We start from the raw sequence: 8,833 nt of genomic DNA, 5'->3' as shown, positions 1-8,833 counted from the left end.
ACATTATAAAGTTTGGGTTTTGCGCAATGTGCATTTAATATTTAGACTTTGTGATGAAAAATCCTAAGATTCTTCTTAATTAATTAAACTTCCAGTACTATTTGAACACAGACAAAAATCAGATTTCAGAAGTTTTAATGGTGGTGGGAGCTGAGTAGGTTCAATTGTATCTCCTCAGCTACCTCTTTCAGTTCTGATCTGATGATCTATCTTCCCATAATCCCATACAAAGTAATAAAAATAATAATAACAATAATAAAACAGAATAAAGATGCGTGGGAATAGCAACAACGCGTATAAATTGAAATCAAAATTTATTTTCATTATTTATCAGAAGTTATTAACTCATATCAGAAGTACAATGGTTGGTTGTGAAGTGGCAAATATAATAAATGAGTGTTACTATTGGGGTGTGAGTGGCAGAGTAAAAGCTTTGCCTATAGGGAGATTGAGGCCAGTGATCTCCACAGCACCAGATGAGTTGCTGCTGCTATTGTTGTTGCTATTCATTCCAAGAACAGTGACTTTCTCTATGATCCAAGCGCTGTTTGCTGCAAAATCTGGATTTGTGACCTCTGATGTGAGAGTTACATTGGTTCCCACTCCAGTGGTTTGGAAATGCACCAAGCTCCATCTCCCTCCTGCCCCGCCCATCTCAATTTCCTCTCCATCATCCAAGAAAACCTGACCTGCAGAGCTGTTACCCGTGGTGCTGAGAGCCACAAGCAGCTCGAAAGAAGTGTTGCGGGCTGCCTGTGTTGTCATTGCCTCTCCCTGCAATGCGAGAATGTGGCCTTCCCGGAGATGCACGTTTATCTTATCACGAGGGGCGTCAAGAGTGACATTCTTCCCGGATTCTGCGACCACGGAGGTGTAGTTGAAGAGATCATACCAGGTTCCAGATGGGAAATAGGCCTCCACTGAAACTGCACCTTCAGTGAGAGCGGGTGAAATGAGCACCCCCTGGCCTAGGAGAAACTGGGTGTAAACCTCGTATGTGTTGATGTCCTGAGGGAAGGAGAAGAAGAGGGGCCTTGCAATGGGGACACCGCGGGTGTGTGCCTCGTACATCAATGTGTAAAAGTATGGGAGGAGGCGATAGCGGAGGCCGAGCACTTGCCTAGCTGATGCAGCAACAGATTCCCAGAGATAAAGTTCATGGCGGTTGCTGGACTTGTCACCATGGTTTCTTGAGAAAGGATAGAATGCCCCAACCTAGGTATGGTACATTCAATATGATATGTTAAAATGTATTGATTGAGAAGATACAATTAATAAGCAACAGATATGATGGGAAATGTTACCTGGATCCATCTCTGGCAAAGCTCCTCTGTTGTGCTTCTAAAAAATCCACAAATGTCAACTCCACCCATAGGAATCCCAAACAGTCCAAAATTCAAGATAGCCGGAATACTGAATCCCAAATCATCCCAACTCGCAGCATTGTCACCACTCCAGTGTGCAGTGTACTTGCCAGCACCCACGAAGGTAGACCGCCCCAACACAAAAGGCCTTTTACCAGTAACATTGGCCAAACCCAAGTTGGTGGCCCTTTCATTGAGGAATCCGTAGAGGTTGTGAACATTATACTCGGGAATGTTGCCAAAATGAATCGCTGATGCAGGGACAGTCCTCTCGTTGATTGCCTTGTTTCCGATCTTGTAGGGAGGGTTGTCGAGGTTGGAGGATTCATTGGAAGGAGATGTTATGAAGTTGGCAATCTCATTCATGTCCACCCAAAGACCGTCGAATTGAGCAACATCCCAGAAAATCTTGATTTCATTGCTCCAATAGGCAGTAGCAGCTGGGTTTATAAAGTCAGGGAAGTATACATTTCCAGGCCAGACTTGTCCCTGATATGGAACCCCATCACGCTTGATGTAGATATCAGCTTCCATGCCTCTTGTGAAGCTGGGATATGAATCATTAATGGCAATCCCTGGATCCAAAATCAGCACATATTTCTGAGCATTCTGATGAAGGTTATCAACGAATGCCTTCATCTTCTCCGGAGGGAAATTAACAGGATGAAAAGTGAAAGCCCTGTACGCATCCATGTAATCAATATCTGTCCACATAACCTCAAGGGGTATTGAGGCGTTTTTATAACCAGCAACCACTCCTTCAACGTCTTCAATATTCGCATAACCATAGCGGGACTGGTGAAATCCAAAGGACCAGTAAGGCATAGGAGCAGGGCGGCCAATCAGCTCTGTGTACTGCTCCATCACCAATTCAGGCGTAGGGCCGGAAAAGAAATACAGATCAAGAATGCCACCAATCACCTTGTACGTAATCCTATCGCCATTATACACAACATCCATGCCATTGCTGTTGAGCAGCAACACCCCATGGGTGACCCCGGGTTGAGGGAGGGATCTGACGTCCATGTAAAAAGGGTGGGAGCCGTAGAGATTGACATCGCGGTTGGAGCTGGGAATATCAGCAGTCCAGAGGGTGAGCGTTTGAGGGCTCAGCAACTTGAATGTGGTCTTCGTATGCTCTCCCAGCCCATACAGAGACGAAGAGTTGGCTGGTAGTGATGACGAAAGCTGTAGATACTGATCCTTAAAGATCAAGTAGGTGTCATTAGAACCCACCACTGGAGAGGAATCAAAAAGGGTGTCGTTTGAGGACTTGCGTTGGACGGAGAAGCCGAAAGGAGCGGTGTTGTAAAGGGTGAAAACCAGGTCGGAGTTTGGGTCTGAGATGGATAGGGAGGAGGAGGAGGAATTGGAAGAATTATTTGCTGAAACCTGGGCCTGGGCGACCTGGCCGCATGCGCATGGGCATGGTGGGCATTGGGGTGGGGATGGAGATGGAGATGGAGATGGGGATGGGGAGGAAGAATTATTATTTGCAATTGTACTTGTGCGGGGAATGATATCTTCTGGGATTTCCCATCTCTCATTATCTGCATCTGTGATCTTCACTCTCAGTCTACCTGCTGTCTCAATGCTGCAACATTTAATTATATTAGTACTAAAACATACATAATTTCTTTGCTACAACTTCAAAATATAGAGAAAATGAAATAAAGTTGGATCTTTGCTACAAACTATAGCTTTTGCCATAATATATACTGAACCTTTGATTATAACAAACTACACTTTCAATTATATTATTACCTAGCAACAAGGCTGAGATTGACAATGTCAGGTCCAAAAACAGAAGAGTTCTGGATGACCTGAAGCTGGGCAGTCAACGACTTGCCGGAGGCATCCACCGCCGAGGAGATGACCTTATACCCAGACCCAATCTGTTGCCCCTGATCTTGTGCATTTGCAGTGTTGCTGTTGTGTATTAACACTAACAAAAAGCAAAGGATAAAGCAGACTAGAGGAGCCTGTAGCTTTCGATTCTTACTATTTCCCATCTCACTCACTCAATACAAAAAGTAAAAAATGTTTGTGATTTTCAACTAACAAATTCTTGCACTATTTATATCCAAATTCTTGAGCTAAATATGGTAAATGTTTTATCACTCATTATTACACATGCATTATCCTATTTTATTTTACTAATAATGGCAATAAATTTTTATTATTAATATGAAATAATATCTAAATAAGCTAAGTGGAATTATGCATTAATTTTGGCTTGATTCACAGGATGAATGCAAATTGACAAAATAAATTCCCAATATCTTTTCAAACATCATTATATATGTACTCATATATAAATCTTTTTTTTTTAAATACCTGTCTTACTTTACAGATCAAGTTTTTTTGTTCCCGTAAATCAAAAAGTTATGTATTTTGTATAATTAAAAAAAAAAATTGAATCTCAATTCTTAGTGTTTTATAGTCTTAGAGATTTGGTGAAAGATGTAGTTATGGGAAGTACCTCAATGTGACTCAGAGGTTTCCTAAATATATATAATGTTTGAACACTACACACAATAATAAGGCTTAATCCCAAAACGCCAAACTTTTTAATTAGGTAAATAAGGTAAATGTTTTTATTACAGTTATGTTTTTTTAAACGTGTATGTTATGCCACCCTTATCTAACTTTATAATCTAAAATTTTGTATTAATAGCATTAAATAATTTGGATTAATTACCATAATTGTAGAATAATTTAAAATTAATTTATATATTTTTAAATTAAATTTAAAAAGGAAAAAATATTCAAAGACAGTGCACCAATAAGGCAATAAATAAGTAATGAATTATAAGGTGCCAACTACTATGTAGTGTGATGACAATTCGGTTACCATTCTAAATAGGTGGTAATAGGTTATTCTTTGCACTGAAAATGTTTAACGGTGTTTGGTAAATTAGCGTTTTGATAAGCAGATAAATATAAAAAGACTAAAAATGACATATTCATAAAATTTAAAATTTAAATAGGTTTGTTTACATATTAAAATTTAACATTTTGAAATGAAACTATTAGCATAACAATGATCTAGCATCACATAATGAAGTAGCAATATTGTTGCGGATCTCCTTCATCTCAGTAATAATAATAATAGTAATAATAATAATAATAATAATAATAATAATAATAATAATAGAGAAAAAATGACATCTTTGGTCCCTGAGTTATACCCAAAGTAACGACTCAGTCACTGAGTTATGGTCGTATCCGAGTTAGTCCCTCAGTTATGAATGAAGTGGCGCATTTGGCCCCTGAACGTTAAATTTGACGGAAAATTTTAAAAATATTTAAAACTTGAAGGGTAAAATAGGAAATTCACATTTTATTCTCTTTATTATATCAAAATCACTTTCACAACATTATTTTTTCACTTCTTAGCCACTTATTTCAAGGTTCTTCAATTCTAAAATTATTTTTATAACTTTAGTATGACTTGTTAGGAACCTGACTCTCGTATAATATGATGTCAAAATTTTTAGGTTGCTTTTATGAGAAATTCACCCACGGAATAACTTGAGATTTTTAGTATGTAAAAAATAATTATTTGACATACTAAGCAACAAAAATGCAATCAAATCAGAACTTTTGAGATTTTTAGTATGTCGAAAAACTATTTGACATACTAAAACTCTCAAAAGTTCATTGCATTTGTTGCTTAGTAAAGAAAATCCAAAATTGTTGGGATAGTGTGTTTCACACGCCTAAAGACAATGATCAAATGCTTATTTGTTTGTGCTAAGTTTTAAATTTGTTATACGAGAGTCAGGTTCCTAACAAGTCATACTAAAGTTATAAAAATAATTTTAGAATTGAAGAACCTAGAAATAAGTGGCTAAGAAGTGAAAAATAATGTTGTGAAAGTGGTTTTGATATAATAAAGAATTAAGGCAAAAACTTCTGTGAGACCGTCTCACCATGAGACGGGTCGGGTCGGGTCGGGTCGGGTCACGATGCAAATGTAACACTTATATGCACAAATATCATACTTATATGTTCAAATGTAATACTAATAAGGAATAAATTTTTTGTTACTTATTAGGGTAAATGTAATACTTTTAAGGGAAAATACAATACTTTTACATTTCAATTTAAAAGTATTACATTTTTCCTCAAAAGTATTATATTTGCCCTTATAAGTGAGAGGCACTTGTCAACATTAGTTATTATGAAAAATGTATTATTTTTTCTCTTATAAATAACAAAATTTGTATTTTTGATTAGTGTTATATTTGAGCATATAAGTATGAGATTTACACATATAAGTATGATATTTGAATGGTGCTTTGACCCGACCCGACCCGTCTCCCAAATAAGGATCCATGAGACGGTCTCACACAAGTGTGACCCAAGAATTAAAGATAATAAAATGTGAATTTCTTATTTTACCCCTCAAATTTTAAATATTTTTAAAAATTTTCATCAAATTTAACGGTTAGAGACCAAATGCGCCACTTCATTCATAACTGAGAGACTAAATTCGAATACGGCCATAACTCAATGATTGAGTAATTACTTTTGGTATAACTCAGGTAAATAAGGTAAATGTTTTCATTACAGTTATGTTTTTTAAACGTGTATGTTATGCCACCCTTATCTAACTTAATAATCTAAAATTTTGTATTAATAGCATTAAATAAATGGGATTAATTACCTTAATTGTAGAATAATTTAAAATTAATTTATATATTTTTAAATTAAATTTAAAAAGGAAAATATATTCAAAGACAGTGCACCAATAAATAAGTAGTGAATTATAAGGTGTCAAATGTCAATTACCATGTAGTGTGATGATATTTTGGTTACCATTCTAAATAGGTGGTAATAGGTTCGAACCCCAGTGGTGGGACTTGAATTTTTTGGACTGAAAATGTTTGACAAAATATAAAACATGGGTAACACTTGTATGAGACGTCTCACGGATCACAATTTGTGAGACGGGTCAGATCTATATAATTGGATCATAGTATTATAATTTGGCTACGTGGTCGCTGCGGAGAGTCAAACGAATCAACCCAACTGTACTGTGTATATATTGGGCTTAATGCCAACCTTTTCCCAAATTAATGGGCAATTAAAACTAATCTCACTTATAAATGTAAATTTTTATTACGTTTTACAGAATATAGTAAACCCGTTCATATTTATATATTTTTATTTACATTTTATATTTAGACTATAAAATATTGTGTTTAAGTCTTAAAGTATTAAATATATTTACCTTAAATTGTGTACTAGATTAGTGTTATGAAGTATTACATTTAGGCTATAAAGTATTGTGTTTAAGACTTAAAGTATTAAATATATCTAGATTTGGGTTATGAAGAACAATTAAAAAAATACATAGTGGCGTTATGGTCTTTTTGCGTAAGGTCACAACTTAATGTGCATAAGTTTATAGTTGTAGGTGCATAAGGTCACAACTTAAGGTGCGTAAGTATAAAACTTAAGGTGCGTAATTTTATAGCTTAAGATGAGTATATTTAAAGTTTAAGGTGCGAACTTTCTAGTTTAATGTGCATCATATCAATTTAACTCTTAAGGTGCATATATTTAAAACTTCATGTGCGTAAGTTTAAAAAGCTTAAGGTGTGTAAGTTTACAGCTTAAGGTGCATAAGTTTATAGCTTAAGATGAGTATATTTAAAGCTTAAGGTGCGTAAGTTTATAGCTTTAGGTGCATAAGTTTATAGCTTAAGGTGCGTATGTTTAAAGCTTAAGGTGCTCACCTTCTAGTTTAAGGTGCATCAGTTTAACTCTTAAGGTGAAAATGCGTAAGTTTATAATTTAAGGTTATCTGAGTATGTTTAAAGCTTAAGGTGCGTCGGTTTGCAACACTTGATTATTTGCATTCATGTTGCTATGAAGCGTGTTTTTTTAAAAAAAAAAAAAAATACTCCTTCAGATCTCACCCCATTTTTCACTTGGGAGAAGTTTCGCACGTGAACCATCTCATGTGTGTGTGTGTGTGTATATATATATATATATATACACACACACACACACAGAGTAGTAAATTACCCGTGCAATGCACGGATAATTTTTTTTTATTATACTTTTAAATAATAAAATTAAAGGTGAAGTTATAATTATAATATTTGAGATTGTACATTTATTTGATTATAAGAGCAGTGCAAAAGTATCAATAATATATGACTTATTTGTTTGTAATTATTTTTAAAAATTGATATATAATATGATTTATATAATTATATTATTATTAAAATAAATATGGGAAAAAAGAGAAATAATTTTAAATAGCATTAAAATGTGAAAAGAAAATTGTAATCAAACTGTATTTTAAAGTTGTTTTAAATTACGTGATTTAAAACTGTTTTGTTCCCATAACTGATTTAGTTAATTTTTTATTGTAAAATAAATATGTTTGAAAGGTAAAAAAATTAGGCAGTAGTTTGGAATTATATTAAAAATACTTGAAATTAAAACACGATGAATTTCATTACTACTCTAGTAATTTTTCTTTAGAAAGTAAATAAGATAATAAATTTAATAGCAATTATAATATTAAAATATGATTTTATATTGAAGTTAAATTTTTACAAATTTTGCAAAACTTCCTTGTATTCAATGTTTGCTGTTGAAGTTGTTTTGTTACTTTCACTGTCACAAATTAATATTTTCGACCCATTTGGAGTAGTAATCCTTGAAATTGTAACATATAATTGTCCATGAATAAAGACATGTTTTTTCAAGAATAGGTCTACATGAGAAAGCGATTGACACTGACTCTTATTAATCGTCATTATTGCATATGAGACAATTAAAGAGAGTTGTCTTCTTTGAAATTTAAAAGGCAACCTCAAGTCCGATGGAGTTAATGACATTCTTGGTATTAGTACTTTCTCACATGCACTACTTCCAGACAATATCTATGCTTCTAGAACATGGTTTTCAAGTTTAGTAATGACCATCCTTGTGTCATTTCATAAACCAATTGAGTAGTCAATGTTTCTTGAGAGCATAATCGGAGTGTCAACTTTCAATGTGAATTCATGATTGGGTACACACATGAACACTTGATTCCATTTAAAAATTCTTGAGTGTGAGCATTAGCTAACATATCAACATTAGAATATGATATTAAGAATAATAAATAGTTAACGCAATATTCCGTTAGTAAAGTTTACACTAACGAAGTTGCAAGGGTATTTAGGAAAAAGTAAATGATATAATAGAGGATAAAGTAGGAAAATAAAATAAAATTACTAAAATCAAAATAATCTAAACTAGTCATTTAATCAAACAATTACACCATCATTTTTAGTTCCCGTTAGGGGCCTAACTTTATTGACTTTTATTAGATTTGTAGATTATGGTAATATTATATTTTGATTACACTTGCGTGAACTACGTAAACAACAAAATTTTAGAAATAATTCTAAGATTAATTTTCAATGCAAATTAAACCTAGATCCCTATAAATCTTAGAA

The 8,833-nt window shown here is 34.0% G+C and overlaps 1 pseudogene; it reads right to left on the bottom strand.

Moving 5' to 3' along the window:
- Positions 1-402: 402 nt before the first annotated feature.
- Positions 403-8,495, bottom strand: LOC116020145 (annotated as a pseudogene).
- Positions 8,496-8,833: the final 338 nt, after the last annotated feature.

Source organism: Ipomoea triloba, chromosome 5 (assembly GCF_003576645.1).
Source record: "Ipomoea triloba cultivar NCNSP0323 chromosome 5, ASM357664v1".
NCBI classification, from domain to species: Eukaryota; Viridiplantae; Streptophyta; class Magnoliopsida; order Solanales; family Convolvulaceae; genus Ipomoea; species Ipomoea triloba.
Note: the sequence above shows the minus strand (reverse complement) of the source record. Positions and strands in the feature narration are given on the sequence as shown.